The sequence below is a fragment of the Microcaecilia unicolor genome, chromosome 2, assembly GCF_901765095.1.
Source record: "Microcaecilia unicolor chromosome 2, aMicUni1.1, whole genome shotgun sequence".
Lineage (NCBI taxonomy): Eukaryota > Metazoa > Chordata > Amphibia > Gymnophiona > Siphonopidae > Microcaecilia > Microcaecilia unicolor.
The window spans coordinates 83,198,429-83,219,810 of NC_044032.1; the positions used below are offsets into that span (position 1 = coordinate 83,198,429).

A 21,382-nucleotide genomic window follows, 5' to 3' on the forward strand; every position below is an offset into this window, starting at 1 on the left:
ATATAGCTCGCAGTCTCCTTAGCAGAAATAGATTTCCTGTAGTGCCCAGCACTCTGTAATGTTTGTTTTTCCTATTGTTTAAATTGAAAGGAAGACACACTTCACTCTTCCTCTCCCCTCCCAGTAAAGCTTCTGGACATACAGCTTGTCACAGCTCTGTCCTTTGGCAGGGCTTGAAAACGCCAAGGGAACTTTAAACATCCCCCTCTTCTGAGCACAAACAAATACATAAACTGAACCCAAAGCATCACTATTGCTTATCAATGAAAGTTCATTTCTTAGTTCAGACAGTTCAGAAATAGTTAATGGCTTTTCACACTGTTTGCTGACAGCCCCAGAGTAATTTAGGCTGGGCTTGTCTCACCTCCTACTTTACTGGTTACAATTGGCTCTGGTTCTCCCACTGGGACTGTGTGAAAGCCAAAATGTTCAACTATTCGCTCCTCCTCTTCAGGAATTGTGATCTCTGGGGCAGTTTGAGACACTCCCTGATCAACCCACTCCATCTCTGTCTCCTCACTCCCTACATCCTCCCAATTAGCCCATGGGAACCCTTCCCCCTCCCAGCTGCAATCCGTGTCCATATTATAGTGTTTAGACAGACAGGAAGCTTGGGCTAATTCAGGATCCTGGTGTGCCTCTATGGATTGCCTCTGAATTTGCATGGGAGATATTTGTCTGGGTTCTTTCCCTTTCTCTAGCCATGCAAGGTTTTCCATCTCCTTCAGGCACCTATTCTGTGGTCGGGAGTAATGCAGGTTGGAACTTTCCCTGCTGTACCTGTCGGCTTTAGGCAGAGTCCACGAGTCATTACAATATAGGGGAAAGGGAATTGGGACTTGATATACCGCCTTCCTGAGGTTTTTGCAACTACATTCAAAGTGGTTTACATATATTCAGGTACTTATTTTGTACCAGGGGCAATGGAGGGTTAAGTGACTTGCCCAGAGTCACAAGGAGCTGCAGTGGGAATTGAACTCAGTTCCCCAGGATCAAAGTCCACTGCACTAACCACTAGGCTACTCCTCCACGTATAGATTCTTTAAATCTTGATTTTTGGTTAAATCTGAATTTTATTTTATTAGGTTTTTTTTCTTTTAAGTAATTTATGTTTCAACAATTTTTGACACCTTGAAACAGGCAATCCAACAAAATAATTACATAAAGACTCCAAAAGCAATTTCTTTTAAATATCTCTTATATTTTTCTTTCCCTTAGCATCCAGTATGTACGATTGGATTATTTCCCTTTTCCTACCAGGAGATGGAGATAGAGAGGCTGACTTTTACCAGTGATATTACTGGTATAAGGATTGGTACTCTGTGGAAAATGCCAGTATTTTCTCTACCTCCAGCAGAAGGTAGGTATTGTGGGCTTGTGCTCCTAGTCTCTGGCCTAGCTCCCAGCCATGCAGGCTTAAAGTCTGCACTGCTTGTTGGAGCCTAACGGCCTTGCTTCCACACCACTGGTAACATCTCTTTCCTCAGAGTGAGCTCCATTTACTACTACTATGTCACCTTCTACACCTTCTACCAGTTCCTAACCCAGTCAGTCACTTTAGGGCCTATACCAAGGTTACACTCAGTTTATTTATTAGTCTATGTAGAACCATGTGGCTTTGCTAAAATCTAAATACACCACATCTAGTGCTGTCACTTGATCCAACTCTCTGGTCACCTAGTCAAAGAAATTAATCAGATTTGTCAGATGAGCAGGGACTGTCTTTCTTCTATGTTTGTGCAGCGCTGCGTATGCCTTGTAGCGCTATAGAAATGCTAAATAGTAGTAGTACACTTGCCACTAGTGAAACCATGCTTCCTTGGATCTAGTCTGTGACTCTCCCTGGAAGACTTGGGTTCAAGGGACTCATTGAGTTCTCTGCTTCTCTCTAGTCATATTTTTCTTTCTTAGAAAAAAAAAGGAGAGAGAGAAAAAAAATAGTAGCAAGAAGACAACCTAGGGCAATTAATTATTGCTACAGTGGTTTGATGGGGCATGAGTGTGTTATATGGGACTTTCTGCTGCTTTGACAGAGGCATACTGGAGTTTTACACAGAGCACCAGCCCTTATGCCAGTGATATCATCATTGGGAAAAGTGAGTTTCTCTACCTCGAGGATGTAGATGCAACCTAATTGTACAGACTGATGCAGCAGGACTAAAGGAAAGAAAATTAACAGGTTTGACTAAATTTCACAGACACACACTTACCTTTTTTATCCTCGTATATATCTGTATGAAGAAATATAACCGATGATGGGGAGATATGTAATTTTTCCATAAAGTTTGACTTGAAGGAAGAAATGGCAACATTTTGATCTACGTGGTAATATAGTGCATGGTGTTTAAATGTTTTTGAACAATTTATTAAGAAATAGTAATGAACAAACACATAAAATGTGTAAAATATATTGCCATAACTTGTAAACACATGGATAGACATATATTTTACATGAACATTGGTTAATGCTGTTCCTGTGAGGTAAACCTATTACTGCCTTTAAACCAGAGCCTGAATAACTTGATAAAAATGGAAGGTCTTGCAGGCTGTCGGTTCTTCTCAGTAGTAGGTTCCCTCACTGAGGTAGGGCCCAGGGAGAGAGAAAATATCATTCTCCGAGGACAAGCAGGCTGCTTGTTCTCACGACTTGGTTGACGTCCACGGCAGCCCCCACCAACCGGACCAAAACTTTGCGGGCGGTCCCGCACGCAGGGCACGCCCACCGCGCATGTGCGGCCGTCTTCCCGCCCGTGCGCGATCGTTCCCGCGCAGTCTTTTCTTTTCCGGGCTGGAGAGAGCCGCGTTCTCTCTGTCAGCCCCGGAAACCGGATCGCGCTTTCGCCGCGAGATTTATTCTTTGTTGTGTTTCTTCGCTTCTCTGTTTTATTTTGTTAAAAAAAAAAACGAGAAGAACTTTATTTTCCCTCGTCTTTTTAGCGGGGGCGTCTCGTTGCGGCCTTGTGGCTTCGCGGTCGATTTATTTTTCGAGGTGTGAATTTTACCGCCACCATCAACGACTTTGACTTCACCGACGCGATTTTTCCGTCAATGTCCTCGAAGGTCCCGAGTGGATTTAAGAAGTGTGGTCGGTGCGGCCAGCATATCTCGCAGACCGACACGCTTGGTGCCTCCAGTGCCTCGGGCCGGAGCACGATACCAAGACGTGCACCTTGTGTCTCGGTTTACTGAAACGGACACAGGTGGAGAGGCAAGTTCTATGGGGCCGTCTTTTTGGAACTTGCGCCGGCCCCTCGACTTCGACGGCATCGGTATCGACGGCCGGATCTTCGGTACCGGTACCGATGTCCACGAAATCAGCACCGACCCCTGGAGCACAGGTCCTGTCGGCCCGCCGGTCCTTCCGGAGACGGCAGGGGTGAGCGGCCGCGTGGGCAATCGGCCCCGGCCACTCCCTCTACCCAGGGCCCTCGGGACCGAACCCTGTCGGACCCGATTCCTCGAAGCCGAGGGGGATCTACCTCCTCCTCCTCGGTAGCGCCGATGACGGGCACTGGAAAAAGACAAAAAAGCACCGTTATCGGTCGCCCACGGCGCATATGGCTCCCGGCTCCCGAGACGATTCGACGCCGAGGAAGCAGCAGCGCCGGGAGGAGCGGTCCCCCTCTGTAGTAGAGGTTTTGTCTCGTCAGGGTTCCAGCACTTCGGTGCCGTCTCCTGGACCCGAACAGCTTCCGGCACCGACACCTCTACCAGCCCCCTCGCCTTTCCCGACAGCGGGCCTGGACGAGTGCCTTCGAGCCATCCTTCTGGGGATCCTGGAAGGGCTGATGCGCCAGACTGTGCCGGCGGCGGGGGTGCTTGCGCCCTTGGCGCCGTTGATGGAGGTGCCGGCGTGCTCTAGCCCGGTGCTGAGGCCTTCGACGCCGACGCCGCTTGCGGCGCCGGTCTCGACCTCCACGCAGGTGTAGTACCCGTCGATGGAGGGAGCTTCATCCCTGCCGGCACGGGAATCCACCGCTCGACGCCGCCACCGAGGACTCGGTGCCTCGAAGTCGAGCCGGGCTCGGTTCAAGTCTGAGCTACAGGAGCTCATGTCCGACACCGAGAAAGAGGCCTCGTGGGGGGAGGAGGAGGACCCCAGATATTTCTCCTCAGAGGAGTCTGTGGGCCTTCCCTCTGACCCCACTCCTTCACCAGAGAGAAAGCTCTCGCCACCTGAGAGCCTCTCCTTTGCCTCCTTCGTCAGGGATATGTCTATTTGCATTCCCTTCCCCGTGGTCTCTGTGGATGAGCCGAGGGCTGAGATGCTCGAGGTCCTCGACTATCCATCACCACCTAGAGAGTCCTCCACGGTACCGTTGCACAATGTCCTCAAAGAGACACTGCTTCAGAACTGGTTGAGACCTTTATCTAATCCCACCATCCCCAAGAAAGCGGAGTCCCAATACAGGATCCACTTAGACCCAGAGTTAATGCGGCCTCAATTGCCTCATGACTCGGCGGTCGTGGACTCTGCTCTCAAGAGGGCACGGAGTTCGAGGGATACCGCCTCGGCGCCCCCGGGGCGGGAGTCTCACACTCTGGACTCGTTTGGGAGGAAGGCCTACCAATCTTCAATGCTCGAGACCCGCATCCAGTCCTACCAGCTCTACACGAGCATACACATGCGGAATAATGTGAAGCAACTGGTGGACCTGGTCGACAAGCTCCCCCCGGAGCAGTCCAGGCCTTTTCAGGAGGTGGTCAGGCAGCTGAAGGCGTGCAGAAAGTTCCTGTCCATGGGTATATATGACACCTGTGATGTGGCATCTCGTGCTGCGGCCCAAGGTATAGTGAGGTGCAGGCTCTCATGGCTGCGTGCCTCTGACCTGGACAACCGCACCCAGCAGAGGCTGGCTGATGTCCCTTGCCAGGGGGATAATATTTTTGGTGAGAAGGTCGAGCAGTTGGTGGACCAACTACATCAGCGGGAAACCGCCCTCGACAAACTCTCCCACCGGGCGCCTTCAGCATCCACCTCAGCAGGTGGACGTTTTTCCTGGGCCAGGCAGGCTGCGCCCTACGCCTACAACAAGCGTAGGTACACCCAGCCGGCCCAAAGGCCTCCTCAGGCACAGGGACAGTCCCAGCGCGCTCGTTCCCGTCAACAGCGTGCGCCTAAGCAGCCCCCGGCGCCTCCACAGCAAAAACCGGGGACGGGTTTTTGACTGGATCCATGGGAACATAGCCGCCATCAAAGTGTCCGTGCCGGACGATCTGCCAGTCGGAGGGAGGTTAAAGCTTTTTCACCAAAGGTGGCCTCTAATAACCTCCGACCAGTGGGTTCTCCAAATAGTGCGGTGCGGATACGCCCTGAATTTGGCCTCCCCTCCACCAAATTGTCCTCCGGGAGCTCAATCCTTCAGCTCCCAGCACAAGCGGGTACTTGCAGAGGAACTCTCCGCCCTTCTCAGCGCCAATGCGGTCGAGCCCGTACCACCCGGGCAGGAAGGGCAGGGATTCTATTCCAGGTACTTCCTTGTGGAAAAGAAAACAGGGGGGATGCGCCCCATCCTAGACCTGAGAGGCCTGAACAAATACCTGGTCAAAGAAAAGTTCAGGATGCTTTCCTTGGGCACCCTTCTGCCAATGATCCAGAAAAATGATTGGCTATGTTCCATGGATTTAAAGGACGCATACACTCACATCCCGATACTGCCAGCTCACAGACAGTATTTCAGATTCCGCCTGGGCACACGGCACTTTCAGTATTGTGTGCTGCCCTTTGGGCTCGCCTCTGCCCCACGGGTGTTCGCCAAGTGCCTCGTGGTGGTCGCAGCGTATCTACGCAAGCTGGGAGTGCACGTGTTCCCATATCTCGACGATTGGCTGGTCAAGAACACCTCGGAGGCAGGAGCTCTCCAGTCCATGCAGTGCACTATTCACCTCCTGGAGCTGCTGGGGTTTGTGATAAATTACCCAAAGTCCCATCTCCAGCCAGTCCAATCTCTGGAATTCATAGGAGCTCTGCTGAATTCTCAGACGGCTCAGGCCTTTCTTTCCGAAGCGAGGGCCCACAACCTCCTGTCCCTCGCTTCCCAGACCAGAGCGTCTCAGCAGGTCACAGCTCGGCAGATGTTGAGACTCCTAGGTCATATGGCCTCTACAGTTCATGTGACTCCCATGGCTCGTCTTCACATGAGATCTGCTCAATGGACCCTAGCTTCCCAGTGGTTTCAAGCCACCGGGAATCTAGAAGATGTCATCCGCCTCTCCACCAGTTGCCGCACTTCACTGCACTGGTGGACCATTCGGACCAATTTGACCCTGGGACGCCCATTCCAAATTCCACAGCCCACGAAAGTGCTAACAGCGGATGCATCTCGCTTGGGGTGGGGAGCTCATGTCGATGGGCTTCACACCCAGGGACTGTGGTCCCTCCAGGAAAAGGATCTTCAGATCAACCTCCTGGAGCTCCGAGCGGTCTGGAACGCACTGAAGGCTTTCAGAGATCGGCTGTCCTGTCAAATTATCCAAATTCGGACAATCAGGTTGCAATGTATTACATCAACAAGCAGGGGGGCACCGGATCTCGCCCCCTGTGTCAGGAAGCCGTCGGGATGTGGCGTTGGGCTTGCCAGTTCGGCATGCTTCTCCAAGCCACATACCTGGCAGGTGTAAACAACAGTCTGGCCGACAGACTGAGCAGAGTTATGCAACTGCACGAGTGGTCGCTCCATTCCAGAGTGGTACGCAAGATCTTCCGAGAGTGGGGCACTCCCTCGGTGGACCTTTTCGCCTCTCAGACCAACCAAAAGCTGCCTCTGTTCTGTTCCAGACTACAGGCACATGGCAGACTAGCGTCGGATGCCTTTCTCCTCCATTGGGGGACCAGCCTCCTGTATGCTTATCCTCCCATACCTTTGGTGGGGAAGACCTTACTGAAGCTCAAGCAAGACCACGGCACCATGATTCTGGTAGCGCCTTTTTGGCCCCGCCAGATCTGGTTCCCTCTTCTTCTGGAGTTGTCCTCCGAAGAACCGTGGAGATTGGAGTGTTTTCCGACTATCATTTCGCAGAACGACGGAGCGCTTCTGCACCCCAACCTTCAGTCTCTGGCTCTCACGGCCTGGATGTTGAGGGCGTAGACTTCGCTTCGTTGGGTCTGTCTGAGGGTGTCTCCCGCGTCTTGCTTGCCTCTAGGAAGGATTCTACTAAAAAGAGTTACTTTTTCAAGTGAAAGAGGTTTGTCGTTTGGTGTGAGAGCAAGGCCCTAGAACCTCGTTCTTGTCCTGCACAGAACCTGCTTGAATACCTTCTGCACTTATCAGAGTCTGGCCTCAAGACCAACTCAGTAAGGAATCACCTTAGTGCGATTAGTGCTTACCATCTTCGTGTAGAGGGTAAAGCCATCTCTGGAGAGCCTTTAGTCGTTCGATTCATGAGAGGCTTGCTTTTGTCAAAGCCCCCTGCAGTGTCATGGGATCTCAACGTCGTCCTCACCCAGCTGATGAAACCTCCTTTTGAGCCACTGAATTCATGCCATCTGAAGTACTTGACCTGGAAGGTCATTTCCTTGGTGGCAGTTACTTCAGCTCGTAGGGTCAGTGAGCTTCAAGCCCTGGTAGCTCATGCTCCGTATACTAAATTTCATCATAACAGAGTAGTGCTCCGCACTCACCCTAAGTTCCTGCCAAAGGTGGTGTCGGAGTTCCATCTTAACCAGTCAGTTGTCTTGCCAACATTCTTTCCCAGACCGCATACCCGCCCTGCTGAACGTCAGTTACACACATTGGACTGCAAGCGAGCATTGGCCTTCTATTTGGAGCGGACACAGCCCCACAGACAGTCCGCCCAATTGTTTGTTTCTTTCGACCCCAATAGGAAAGGGGTCGCTGTCGGGAAACGCACCATCTCCAATTGGCTAGCAGATTGCATTTCCTTCACTTACGCCCAGGCTGGGCTGACTCTTGAGGGTCATGTCACGGCTCATAGTGTCAGAGCCATGGCAGCGTCGGTGGCCCACTTGAAGTCAGCCACTATTGAAGAGATTTGCAAGGCTGCGACGTGGTCATCTGTCCACACATTCACATCACATTACTGCCTCCAGCAGGATACCCAACGCGACAGTCGGTTCGGGCAGTCAGTGCTGCAGAATCTGTTTGGGGTTTAAATCCAACTCCACCCTCCAGGACCCGAATTTATTCTGGTCAGGCTGCACCCTCAGTTAGTTGTTCTTCGTAGGTCAATTTCTGTTATACCCTCGCCGTTGCGAGGTTCCATTGACCTGGGTTCTTGTTTTGAGTGAGCCTGAGAGCTAGGGATACCCCAGTCGTGAGAACAAGCAGCCTGCTTGTCCTCGGAGAAAGCGAATGATACATACCTGTAGCAGGTGTTCTCCGAGGACAGCAGGCTGATTGTTCTCACCTACCCTCCCTCCTCCCCTTTGGAGTTGCGTTTTTACTCAGTTTGCTTGTCATTCAACTGAGCGGGAACGGTCGCGCACGGGCGGGAAGACGGCCGCGCCCTGTGTGCGGGACCGCCCGCAAAGTTTTGGTCCGGTTGGTGGGGGCTGCCATGGACGTCAACCCAGTCGTGAGCACAGTCAGCCTGCTGTCCTCGGAGAGCACCTGCTACAGGTATGTATCATTCGCTTTCCTGGGGGAATTCTGCGCTACTGCACAATGTTGAATTTGCACAGAAGTCCCCTCCTCCATGAATTGTGCAGAATTCTGTACAGTCTGCTGTTGCTGAGTGTGGCATAGAATATGCTGTATGTCACGAACTCAGGACAAGTGAGCCCTTTTGGTCGCTGCCGGAGTACGGCTAGCAGCAGGTGAATCACCCAGGCTAGGACTGAAGCTTGAAAGCTGGACTGGAACTGAAAAGCTGAACTGGAGCTTGAAAACCGGATTGGAACTGAAAAGTAAGGCTGGAACTCTGGAACTTGAAAGCAGAGCTTGGCTGGAACAGGAACCAGGAAAAGAATAGGACTTGGCTGGAGCAGGAACCAGGAGCAGAATAGGACTAGGCTGGAGCAGGAACCAGGAGCAAAGCAGAACTTGGCTGCAATAAGAACCAAGGCTGGAAGGTGGTAGAGCTGGAAACTGGATCCAAAGCTGAAAGCCAAAGCTGAAAGCCAAAGCTGAGGTGGAACCAGGACAACCTGTTGTAAGGCACTGGCTAGGAGACAGAAACGTCCTTAAATACTACCAAGCAGGAGGTGATCACATCAGCCAACCCCCTTTTGTAGAGCTATAAAGGAAGTGCTGGATTTCCAAGAAGTAAACAGACTTCTTGGCATGGAATGCTGCTGGAGACCCCAGAGAACAGGTAAGGGAGCGTAACACTCTGTTTCTGGCTGCTTCCCTTTCTCCCTGCACACTCACAAGTACAGTGTGGCAAGGGAGAGGAGCTGCACTGCCAGACATCGGACTGTTTCCCTCTTCTCTGCCGCCTTGGTCCCCAGCAGTTTCTTAAGCTATGTGGCTGTATGGAACAGTCGGGGCCCAGGATGACAGAGGAGGAGGAAGCAAAATCTTGCTGAGCTAGCCATGCCCAGATGTTCAGCAGCACTTAACTAGTTAGTACTGCTGAATATCCCTTCTGACCACCAAAGTGCTAACCAGATCGGTTGTGCCAGTCCATAGGCAGAGCCAGCACTTAACTGGTTAGGGGTGATATTCAGTCTGCTAACTGGTTAAAGTTAGACCTGCTGAAAGGTTGTTCTAAATTTATCTGTCCAGTTAACCGGGCACTGATCCCTTTGTTGACTAGTGCCTGGTTAAGTTCTGGGTTGCCCCACTAACCTGGATAGTGCCAGATATCTCCAAGCATTAATATTCAGGGTTATGTCATCCCGCAGCTTACAAGTCATTTACTGCCACAAACTGAATATCGGCCCCAGAGCTTTCATTGTTCGTTTGCTGTGTTAGTAAACATCTGGAATTCTGGACATCTAGAAAGTCTGATTATTCTAAAACTAGTTTTCAAAACAAAACTAATTCATTCATTCATCTAATTCTGATTCACACCACTCTTTGCTTAAGTTTTGTTCCCTGATTGGTTATGTGTTCTGTAGTTCTTTCTAGCCTGTCTCCTGCTATTGGATTGGTTCAGCAGGAGGCCAGCCCTTGATACACAGTTTTTTTTTTCTGCGATAGTGTGAGGCATCCTCTGCTCTTGGAATCCTTTCGACATTAGATAGCTGCTTCCTCCTTAGAATGGGTGAGAATGAGGAAGGTAGACTCTCTGCTCATCAGTTTCGACGCCGAAAAGGCGTTCGATAGAGTGGACTGAGGGTTTATGTTCCTACTACTACTACTACTACGTATCATTTCTATAGCGTTACAAGGCATACGCAGAGCTGTACACCATACATAAAAAGACAGTCCCTGCTCAAAGAGCTTACAATCTAGATAAGACAGGCAGACAGAACAATTAAGGGAAAGGGAATAAAGAGGTGAGGATAAAAGGACAGGACAAGTGAGTTAGGAGTCAAAAGCAGTGGTAAAGAGGTGGGTTTTGAGTTTGGACTTGAAAACGGCCAAAGACGGGGCTAGATGTACAGGCTTGGGAAGCCTATTCCAGGCTTGAGGTGCAGCAAGATAAAAGGAATGGAGTTTTGAATTAGCAGTAGAGGAGAAGGGGACAGATAAGAGAGATTTATCTACAGAACGGAGTACTCGAGTGGAGGCGTAGGGAGAGACAAGAGTGGAAAGATACTGGGGAGCAGCAGAGTGAATGCACTTATAGGTCAATAGGAGAAGTTTGAATTGAATACGGAAACGGATAGGGAGCCAGTGAAGTGACTTAAGGAGAGGGCTAATGTGAGCATAGCGACTTTGGTGGAAAATGAGTCGCGCAGCACAGTTTTGGACTGATTGATGAGGAGAGAGATGGCTAAGAGGGAGGCCGGTGAGAAGCAGGTTACAATAATCAAGACGAGAGGTGATAAGAGTGTGGATAAGGGTTCTGGTAGAGTGCTCAGAGATGAAGGGACGGATTTTGCATCTCCCACCTGTTCTCCTCCCCCTCCACCAAGGTCCAGCAACTATCTTTATTCCTTTCCTCCTCTCCCAGGTGCTCCTCCAACCTTCTCATTCAGTACCAGCAATGTTGGTGATCAAAAAAGGCCAGTCCCTGAAGCTTTTTCTGCAGCTCCCGCCTACTCGTGGACAAGAAGTTGCATCAGAGGAAGTGGGAGCTGCAGATTGAAAGCTTTTGGAATCAGCCTGCCCTGATTGTTGACACTGCTGGCGCTGAATGAAAAAGATGGAAGAGAATAGGAAGGAGGAGGAAAGGAATAAAAACAGCTCCGGACATCGGGTGTGGGGGGGTGGAAGATGCAACTTGGTATCTCTGTGGAGGGGTTCCCCAGGGCACACCAGTAGAAAAACGCTGTACTAGAGAAAGGAAGAGAGAGAGAGGTGATATGATACAGACATTTAAGTACTTGAAAGGTATTAATATTCAAACAAACCTCTTTATGTTCCGGACCATGGAAGCATATGGCTTTGATGGAGTATTTGTTAAAGTAATAATGACTATTTATAAAGAACCATTGGCCCGGTTGTATGTGAATGGAGATTATACTACAGCTTTTGAGATTCGTAGAGGCATGCGGCAGGCCTGCCCCCTAGCCCCTTTATTATTCGCGTTGATTTTGGATCCGCTGATTAGGACAATATTGGAGGACCCAGAGATCACAGGGGTTCGTATGGGGACTGAAGAATTTAAAATCTCGGCGTTTGCCGATGATCTACTGGTTCATTTAACAGAACCACAGTTGGCACTGCCGGTGCTGCTGGAATGATTTAAGGAATATGGATCCTTTTCGGGATTCAAATTGAACATGCAAAAATCGGAATGTATGCCTACCCAAGAAGCGATACCTGTACGCTGGGAGGGGGAATTCCCACTGTGTTGGACCATGGGAGAATTTACATACTTAGGAATAATATTGACAGCGGATCTGCAGAAGCTATAAAGGCAGAATATGAATATTCTTTTGCAGCATATGGGGAAAAATCCAAGATGCACTGATATGATTCCATTAATCGGTAATGCCGAATTTGAAGCAGGACTTCAGTCCGCTAGATATCATAACTGGGCCAAAGCAGGGGTGGTGGTAGTAGCGGATTTATTACATAATACAGGACAGATTCGGACACAAGAGGAAATAAGACAGATAGTGGGGAATGGAAATGTACACTGGTATTCCTACTTCAGGTGAAGGTCTACATTTCAAGATTGGCTAGAGGCGGATGTTCTAAAGAGATGTTCCCCTTATTAGAACAATTTTTTTTTGCCCCCAGGGAGTCAGCAGGTCAGTGTCGGGGTTGTGTGGCACAATAATAAAGATGCGGCCGCCAAAAAATTTCACAGGGGTGGCGCACCGGTGGACGAGTGACATAGGACTTCCAATTACAGAAGGAGATATTTTAGCTTATATGGCGGCGATGAAAGACAATGTGCGAGACATAGAGAGACTCAGTTTCGCATACTTACGAGGGCATATTTCACACCTAAACAGGCATACTATGCAGGGCGTATCCCAGAGAGTAAATGCCCCAAATGCAATTACATTGATTCGTCATTTCTGCATATGCTGTGGGATTGTATACATGTGCAGTGGTACTGGAATAGTATACAGCGCTACTGTGGGAATTTATTAAACAAGGCAGTTCATCTGACTCAGGTATGCCTATTAGGATATAGAGGTAGTAGACATACACTACAACGCTCGGAGCGTCAGTTTTTGTATAAAGCCAGTATTATTGGGAAAATGTGTATAATGCAATATTGGATACAGGTAGAAGCCCCCTCATTTTGGCATTGGCGTAGTGGGTTATACGCACTAGTCACATGGGAGGCCAAGGATGCTAGAGGAACCTCAAAAAGGAAAAAAGAGTTTTGGGCAATCTGGGAACCATATATTCAATCGCTTAGTGGCAGAGCACATAGTCTAATCTTGAACATGATACAATTATATAATCAATAATATGGAATAATAGAATGTGCAATAGACAGGGAGAGTGTGGCAGCATTCTGGGGGGGGGGGGAAGGGGGGTTGGAGGGAGGGGTGGGCGGGGGGAAAGGGAGAAAATGATTAAAAGTTTGATGATGATGTAGTTATAGTTGCAAGCTGTTAGAACGTAGTGTTTTCAAAATGGATGCTTTGTATTGTGCAAATATGTAGTTGAAGTGCAATTTCATCAATAAAAATTATTAAACATAAATAAAATGGACTTGGGGAAAATCGAATTTCACTGCTTATTTCTAGGATAACCAGTATACAATTTATTGTACTGTTTTGGGATCTTCCCAGGTACTTGTGACCTGGATTTGACTACTGTTGGAAATAGGATACTGGGTTGATGGATCTTTGGTCTGTACCAGTATGGCAACACTTATGTTGTTATGTACTTATGAGGACATGTTGGACAAGGAAGTATAAGGGACCACAGAGGAGAGATGCTGAACATGGGGAAAGACAGGCACCCAGAAATGTAAAATGGATGGTGAGCATGGAGAAAGAAGAAATGTCAAGTGGGCAGGAGACCCTGGCGAGTGAGTTAAGGGAAGATAGAGGGAAACAGAAGCCAGAGTCTGGAACCAACATGATTTGAAAAATAAAATGACCAGATGCAAAAGGCAGAAAAAATAAGTTTATTTTCTATTTTGTGATTAGAATGTGATATTTGAAATGTGTATCCTGCCAGAGCTGCGACCCAGGGCAGAAATTTGGGAGGGGACCCTACCAGGCTGTGCTGCCTTCAGCTTCCATCAGGCTTAGGGCTCTGTTTGGCCAGGGGGGCAGTTGTCCTAGTTTCACTTCCCTGGCATGCCATTTATGTATTTGACATTTGTGTTTTGTGTGTATGACTGAGGTGTTGTGTTATCATGAATTTCTGTGTAGCATTGTGTAGTATTTTGGCTTGTTCAGTTTCCCCAATAACGGAGGAGGATATTTGTGAGGGGGGGGGGTAGATATGAGTTTTCTTGTATTGTATTTGTGATTTATAAAATGACAGCTGTAAAGAATATTTTCTTTTTATAGTTTAATAAAATTATTTAAATATGAAATCATAACTGTTCAAGGCTTGTGCAGATGAGATCAGACAGAGCTCTTGGGAACTTCCCGCTGACACTGCTGGTGAAGAACGTGAAATTATTAGACTGGCATTATTTGGATTTGAAATTCAATAGCCTGATCATATAGGAATGTTTTGTGCCTATTTTTTTTTTTTTTTTTTTTTTACTTATTTGGGACATTTTAAGACTCCTGATGCAGGCGCACAGGCGACGAAACACAGCTGCTGTGTCAAGTCTTGTGATGTTTTCCTAATAAAGACTAAATTTTGGGTGTTTTTTGTGAAGGCCAGACCATCCTACTCTCTTTCGCTGTATTACTTTGACGTAGGAATTGTGGGTTCCTCCACCTTCTGTGGTTGTTCCTTGTTTTCTGGAGCAACTTTTGCATAATGGGAGTTTTAAAACTTCTCAGATTTTACAGGAGGAATTACTACTACTACTATTTAGCATTTCTATAGCGCTACAAGGCGTACGCAGCGCTGCACAAACATAGAAGAAAGACAGTCCCTGCTCAAAGAGCTTACAATCGAATAGACAAAAAATATAGTAATCAAATCAATTAATGTGTACAGGAAGGAGGAGAGGAGGGTAGGTGGAGGCGAGTGGTTACGAGTCAAAAGCAATGTTAAAGAGGTGGGCTTTCAGTCTAGATTTAAAGGTGGCCAAGGATGGGCAAGACGTAGGGGCTCAGGAAGTTTATTCCAGGCGTAGGGCGCAGCGAGACAGAAGGCGCGAAGTCTGGAGTTGGCAATAGTGGAGAAGGGAACAGATAAGAAGGATTTATCCATGGAGCGGAGTGCCCGGGAAGGGGTGTAGGGAAGGACGAGTGTGGAGAGATACTGGGGAGCAGCAGAGTGAGTACATTTTTATAGGTTAGTAGAAGAAGTTTGAACAGGATACGAAAACTGATAGGGAGCCAGTGAAGCGACTTGAGGAGAGGGGTAGTATGAGTAAAGCGACCCTGGCGGAAGACGAGACGGGCAGCAGAGTTTTGAACTGATTGGAGAGGGGAGAGGTGACTAAGTGGGAGGCCAGCAAGAAGCAGATTGCAGTAGTTTAAACGAGAGGTGACAAGCGTGTGGACGAGGGTTTTGGTGGAGTGCTCGGAAAGAAAGGGGCGGATTTTACGGATGTTGTAAAGAAAGAAACGATAGGTCTTGGCCATCTGCTGGATATGAGCAGAGAAGGAGAGAGAGGAGTCAAAGATGACCCCAAGGTTTCGAGCTGAGGAGACAGGGAGAATGGAGTTAGGAGTTACGGATCAAGAAAGGGATCTGGGTGTCGTCGTCGATGATACGCTGAAACCTTCTGCTCAGTGTGCTGCTGCGGCTAGGAAAGCGAATAGAATGTTGGGTGTTATTAGGAAGGGTATGGAGTCCAGGTGTGCGGATGTTATAATGCCGTTGTATCGCTCCATGGTGCGACCGCACCTGGAGTATTGTGTTCAGTACTGGTCTCCGTATCTCAAAAAAGATATAGTAGAATTGGAAAAGGTACAGCGAAGGGTGACGAAAATGATAGTGGGGATGGGACGACTTTCCTATGAAGAGAGGCTGAGAAGGCTAGGGCTTTTCAGCTTGGAGAAGAGACGGCTGAGGGGAGATATGATAGAAGTGTATAAAATAATGAGTGGAATGGATCGGGTGGATGTGAAGCGACTGTTCACGCTATCCAAAAATACTAGGACTAGAGGGCATGAGTTGAAGCTACAGTGTGGTAAATTTAAAACGAATCGGAGAAAATTTTTCTTCACCCAACGTGTAATTAGACTCTGGAATTCGTTGCCGGAGAACGTGGTACGGGCGGTTAGCTTGACGGAGTTTAAAAAGGGGTTAGATAGATTCCTAAAGGACAAGTCCATAGACCGCTATTAAATGGACTTGGAAAATTTCCGCATTTTTAGGTATAACTTGTCTGGAATGTTTTTACGTTTGGGGAGCGTGCCAGGTGCCCTTGACCTGGATTGGCCACTGTCGGTGACAGGATGCTGGGCTAGATGGACCTTTGGTCTTTCCCAGTATGGCACTACTTATGTACTTATGTACATCAACAGAAATAGAAAACAGGGGGAGTGGGGAGGTGGGTTTGGGGGGAAAAATGAGAAGCTCGTTTTTGGTCATGTTTAATTTCAGGTGGCGTTGAGACATCCAGACAGCAATGTCAGACAAGCACGCTGAAACTTTGGTTTGGATGCAAGGTGAGATATCAGGGGTAGAAAGGTAGATTTGGGAGTCATCAGCATAGAGATGATAGGAAAAGACATGGGATGAGATTAATGAACCAAGGGAAGAAGTGTAAATAGAAAAGAGGAGGGGACCAAGAACAGAACCCTGAGGTACGCCGACAGGCAGAGGGATAGAAGTAGAAGAGGATCCACCAGAGTGAACACTAAAGGTGCGGAGGGAGAGGTAGGAAGAGAACCAGGAAAGGACAGAGCCCTGGAATCCAAGTGAGGACAGGATATCGAGGAGTATGCTGTGATCGACAGTGTCAAAAGCAGCGGAAAGATCAAGAAGGATGAGGATGGAATAGAGACCTCTGGATTTAGCCAGTAATAGGTCATTGGAGACTTTAGTAAGTGCAGTTTCGGTTGAGTGGAGAGGGCGAAAACCAGATTGTAGTGGGTCAAGAATAGCATGTGAGGAGAGAAAATCAAGGCAGCGGTGGTGAACAGCACGCTCAAGTAATTGGGAGAGAAAAGGGAGGAGGGAGATGGGTCGGTAATTAGAGGGACAAGTAGGGTCGAGTGAAGGCTTCTTAAGGAGAGGTGTGACCACAGCATGTTTAAAGGCAGTAGGGACAGTTGCAGTGGAAAGTGAGAGGTTGAGAATGTGACAGATAAAAGGAATAAGAGCAGGTGAGATGGCATTAAGAAGGAGGGTGGGAATGGGATCAGAGGAACAGGTGGTACATTTTGAGGAAGAAAGGAAAAGTGTAGTTTCCTCTAAAGTAACTTCAGGAAAGGAGGAAAAGGAATAAGGGGAAGAAGAGAGAGGGAACGGACTAGTGGAGGGAGAGGTGGCGAGTTAGAGAATTCAAGGTTTATCTTTTGAACCTTGTTGTGAAAGAATTCAGCAAGGGTCTGAGGAGATAATAAAGGGGGAGTTGGGGGAGGGGGCACCTTGAGGAGAGAGTTCAATGTGGTGAAGAGAAGACGAGGGTTAGAGCCAAGAGAGTTGGTCAGTTGGATATAATAATCCTGTTTGGCACGTAGAAGAGCAGATTGGAAGGAGGTCAGCATGAACTTAAAGTGTAAGAAATCAGCAAGGGCCCGAGATTTCCGCCAGAGGCGTTCAGCGGAGCGAGTACAGGAACGTAGGTAGCGGATATTAGAAGTCAGCCAAGGTTGGGGTTTTGTACGCTTTATAGGGCGGGTCATCAAAGGTGCAAGAGTGTCTAAGGCAGAGGATAGAGTATTGTTGTAAGAAGAAACAGCCTCGTTGACAGACGTGGATGGTGCCACAGTAGAGAGGAGGTTTGAAACATGGGAGGATAGAGATGAAGGGTCAATATCGTGAAGATGCCTAGATAAATTAGATAAGATAGGATGGGACTGGGAGGGAGGAGATTTAAGTGTGAAAGTTATAAGATGGTGATCAGAGAGGGGAAGATCAGAGGCAAGGAAACTAGAGGGTGAACAGTTGGAGGAGAAGATGAGATCAAGACAGTGACCATTTTGATGAGTGGAGGAGGTGGAGCATAGTTGGAGATTAAAGGAGGACGTTAAAGCGAGTAACTTGGAAATATAAGAGTTGGAAGGATCATTAGCAGGAATATTAAAGTCACCAAGGATGAGAGAGGGGAGGAAGGATCATGGAAGAAGGCAAGCCAGGCATCAAAGTCACTGAGAAAGGATGAAAGGGACTTATCAGGGGGACGATAAATGACCGCTATTCGAAGAGGCAGAGGAGAGAAAAGGCGGATAGAGTGGACTTCAAAGGAGGAAAAACAGTGAGATTGAGGTGGAAGGAGGAGTTGAAATCTGGAGGAGGGAGAGAGAAGTAGTTCAACACCGCCCCCGCGACCAGCAGGGCGAGGAGTATGTGAAAAAAGATAACCGCCATGGCAGAGGGCTGCGACTGAAGCAGAGTCATCAGGGCAGAGCCAGGTTTCTGTTATGGCAAGCAGATGGAGATGACGCGAGATAAAGAGGACCTGGATGTAGGGGAGTTTGTTAGAGAGCGGGCATTCCATAGGGCGCAAGAGAAGGGCAGAGAAGAGGAGGGGAGTAGAGGAATAGAGATGAGGTTAGAGAGGTTGCGTTGAGATCTGTAGAGTTGGGATAATAGTTGGTGAGGAGGGCCAGGATTGGGATTGATGTCACCGGCTGAGAGTAAGAGAAGGAGTAAAAGAGAGCGGAGGAGGGTAGGAGAGGTGTGGCCATGAAGGCGTCAAAGGCGAGAGGTATTTAGGTGGAATGGGGAAGGCAAAATGGAGGGAAGAAAGAGACTGAGATTAAAAGCCAAGAGGGAGGAAGAGGGTAGGAGAGAAGGTGAGGTGATGAAGTCGATGGATGGGCAGTGTGTTCCTGTAGCGGAGAGAGGTAGGAGGTGAGGAAAAGATTAGGAAGGGACAGGGCTAGGAAGAGAATGTGAATATGGGCCATAAATGACTGAGGTACTTTAGCAACTGGGAAGAAGATTAGGTGTAAAGGGCACCTAGAGTGGAGGCCCTGAGTGGATCGGAGTGGACCTGGGTGTCACCCCCCGGAGAAGGCTGTAAGGATAGGCAGATGAGCTGCAAGTGCTCCACAGCACCTGAAAGGCAGCCGGTGGTAGAGCTGGGCACCTCTCAGCTGAGGAAAGGCTTACCAGGGGTTAGGCCGAAGCCAGCATTCCTCCCCCTGAGGGTCGCCTGATCCAACTGCTGGATTCCCAGTTTTTTTGTGTGGGTTCAGCTGCAAAGTGCACTTCATGAATCAAAAGTGGATATGAAGAAAGCTTCTGATACTTGGTAGCTTTCTATTTTGAGAAATTTGTGGCATTAGCGGTGCAACTTCTGCCATTTATAAATATTTACAGTATGTGTCTAAGAGAGTTTGCATTGGGACACAGCGAGTGTGGGAATATGACTTGCAGGATGGCTTCACAGAAACTCAGTGGCAGACATTTTGGCTCTGTGGTGTACATTCAACTTCTATATCGTCAGTTATGCACTGCTCTCTATAGACGCCACTTAAATAAAAAATAAGTTGAAATGGTACAAGTGACTCCTTTTGGTCTTTTAAGGGGGTTGGTGTACCTCAGGGATCCATCCTGGGACCTCTTCTTTTCTCCATCTATACTTCTTCCCTTGGTACTCTGATCTCATCCCATGGTTTTCAGTATCATCTTTTCACTGATGACTCCCAGGTCTACCTCTCCACACCAGAAATCTCAGTCAAAATCCAGGCCAAAGTATCAGCCTGCCTGTCTGACATTGCTGCCTGGATGTCTCAGCGCCATATGAAACTAAACATGACCAAGACTGAGCTTCTCATCTTTCCCCCTAAACCAACCTCTCCTCCTCCCTCATTCTCTATTTCTGTGGATAACACTCTCATCCTTCTGTCTCATCAGCTCGTAACCTTGGGGTCATCTTCGACTCCTCCCTTTCATTCTCTGCACATATTCAGCAGACTGCTAAAACCTGTCATTTCTTTCTCTATAATATCAGCAAAATTCGCCCTTTCCTTTCTGAGCACACTACCAGAACCCTCATCCACACTCTTATCACCTCTCGCTTAGACTATTGCAACTTGCTTCTTACAGGTCTGTCACTTATCCATCTCTCTTCTCTTCAATCTGTTCAAAATTCTGCTGCATGACTAATATTCCGCCAGTGTTGTTATGCTCATATTAGCCCTCTCCTCAAGTCACTTCACTGGCTTCCTATCCGTTTCCGCATACAGTTGAAATTCCTCTTATTGACCTATAAATGCATTCACTCTGCAGCTCCTCAGTACCTCTCCACTCTCATCTCTCCCTACATTCCTCCCCGGGAACTCCGCTCACTGGGTAAATTTCTCTTATCTACACCCTTCTCCTCCACTGTTAACTCCAGACTCCGTTCCTTTTATCTTGCTGCACCATATGCCTGGAATAGACTTCCTGAGCCGATACGTCAAGCTCCATCTCTGGCCGTCTTCAAATCTAAGCTAAAAGCCCACCTTTTTGATGCAGCTTTTAACTCCTAACCCTCACTTGTTCAGAACCCTTATTTTATCATCCTCACTTTAATATTCCCTTATGTCTTGTTTGTCCTGTTTGTCTGTCCTAATTAGATTGTAAGCTCTGTCGAGCAGGGACTGTCTCTTCATGTTCAAGTGTACAGCGCTGCGTACGTCTAGTAGCGCTTTAGAAATAAGTAGTAGTAGTAGACTTTAACACACCTTGTTTGTAAATACCCCAATTTGCAAGTAAACTGTTGGATGTGTGGCAGAGAATCACAGATATTCTCCCGGATTCTATATATGGCACTCAAAATTGTGCATGCAAATTAGCACTGCAGTATGAGTAATGAGTCAAATAGTACCAATAATTGTTGTTGCCATTAATTGGCAACAATTTGGTTTTATACATGCATCTTGCTAAGCACTATTCTTTAAAGTGCGCATGTAAATCTCTTGGGTGCCTGTTTACAAAGGCACGCTAGTGTTTTTAGCAAGCACTAAAAATAAGCACACACTAATCAGCATGAGCTAAAAATGCTAGCGCACCTTTGTGAAAGTACCCCTTAGTGCACAACTGAAAAGGGGGTGTAGACATGGGAGGAGCCATAGGTTAGTCAGGGGCGTTCACAAAATATGCTTAGTATTATAGAATTCAGAAGATCCATGTCTAAATTAGGTTTCAGTTGGTGTAAATTCTCTTAGCAAAAATTGGACAAAGAAACCCAACACTACTCGCTATTCTATAAACAGAACCCAACTCTGAGTGCTTTTTTTTTTGACACCCACATTTGGGCACCGTCTATAGAATCTGGCCCTTTATGTCTGAGCAATTATTTGGAAGTCAGTGATTCTTTCTGCTATTATTCCAAAATCTACAAAATGCCTTTTGATTTTTTTTTTTTAGTCTCAGTTGCTCTGAAGGTTATTGTGAATCACTTGAACAACTGTGGCATGCATGTCAGTTTATTGTGACATTCCTGTTTAGGAAGTATGAGAAAATACTTGGTTCCTAAAAGATTAAAGTGGGAGTTATTGGATCATTATGTTTATTTTCAAAAATCCTCTCAAGAGTTACTTAGTGCCGTTTATAAATGTTTATAAATAAAACAATCATACATTTCTAGGTGGTTTCCAATTCACATACATAATAAAATCATTACAAAACACATACTGCTCTTTGAACACAATTTGTAT

General features: G+C 47.6%; 1 protein-coding gene across 1 annotated transcript in view; it reads left to right on the forward strand.

The window, feature by feature from the left end:
• The window catches only part of ZNF131 (zinc finger protein 131), a 206,725-nt gene that overhangs the window by 42,912 nt on the left and 142,431 nt on the right, over window positions 1-21,382 (forward strand). The gene's annotated exons all lie outside the window — the stretch shown is intronic.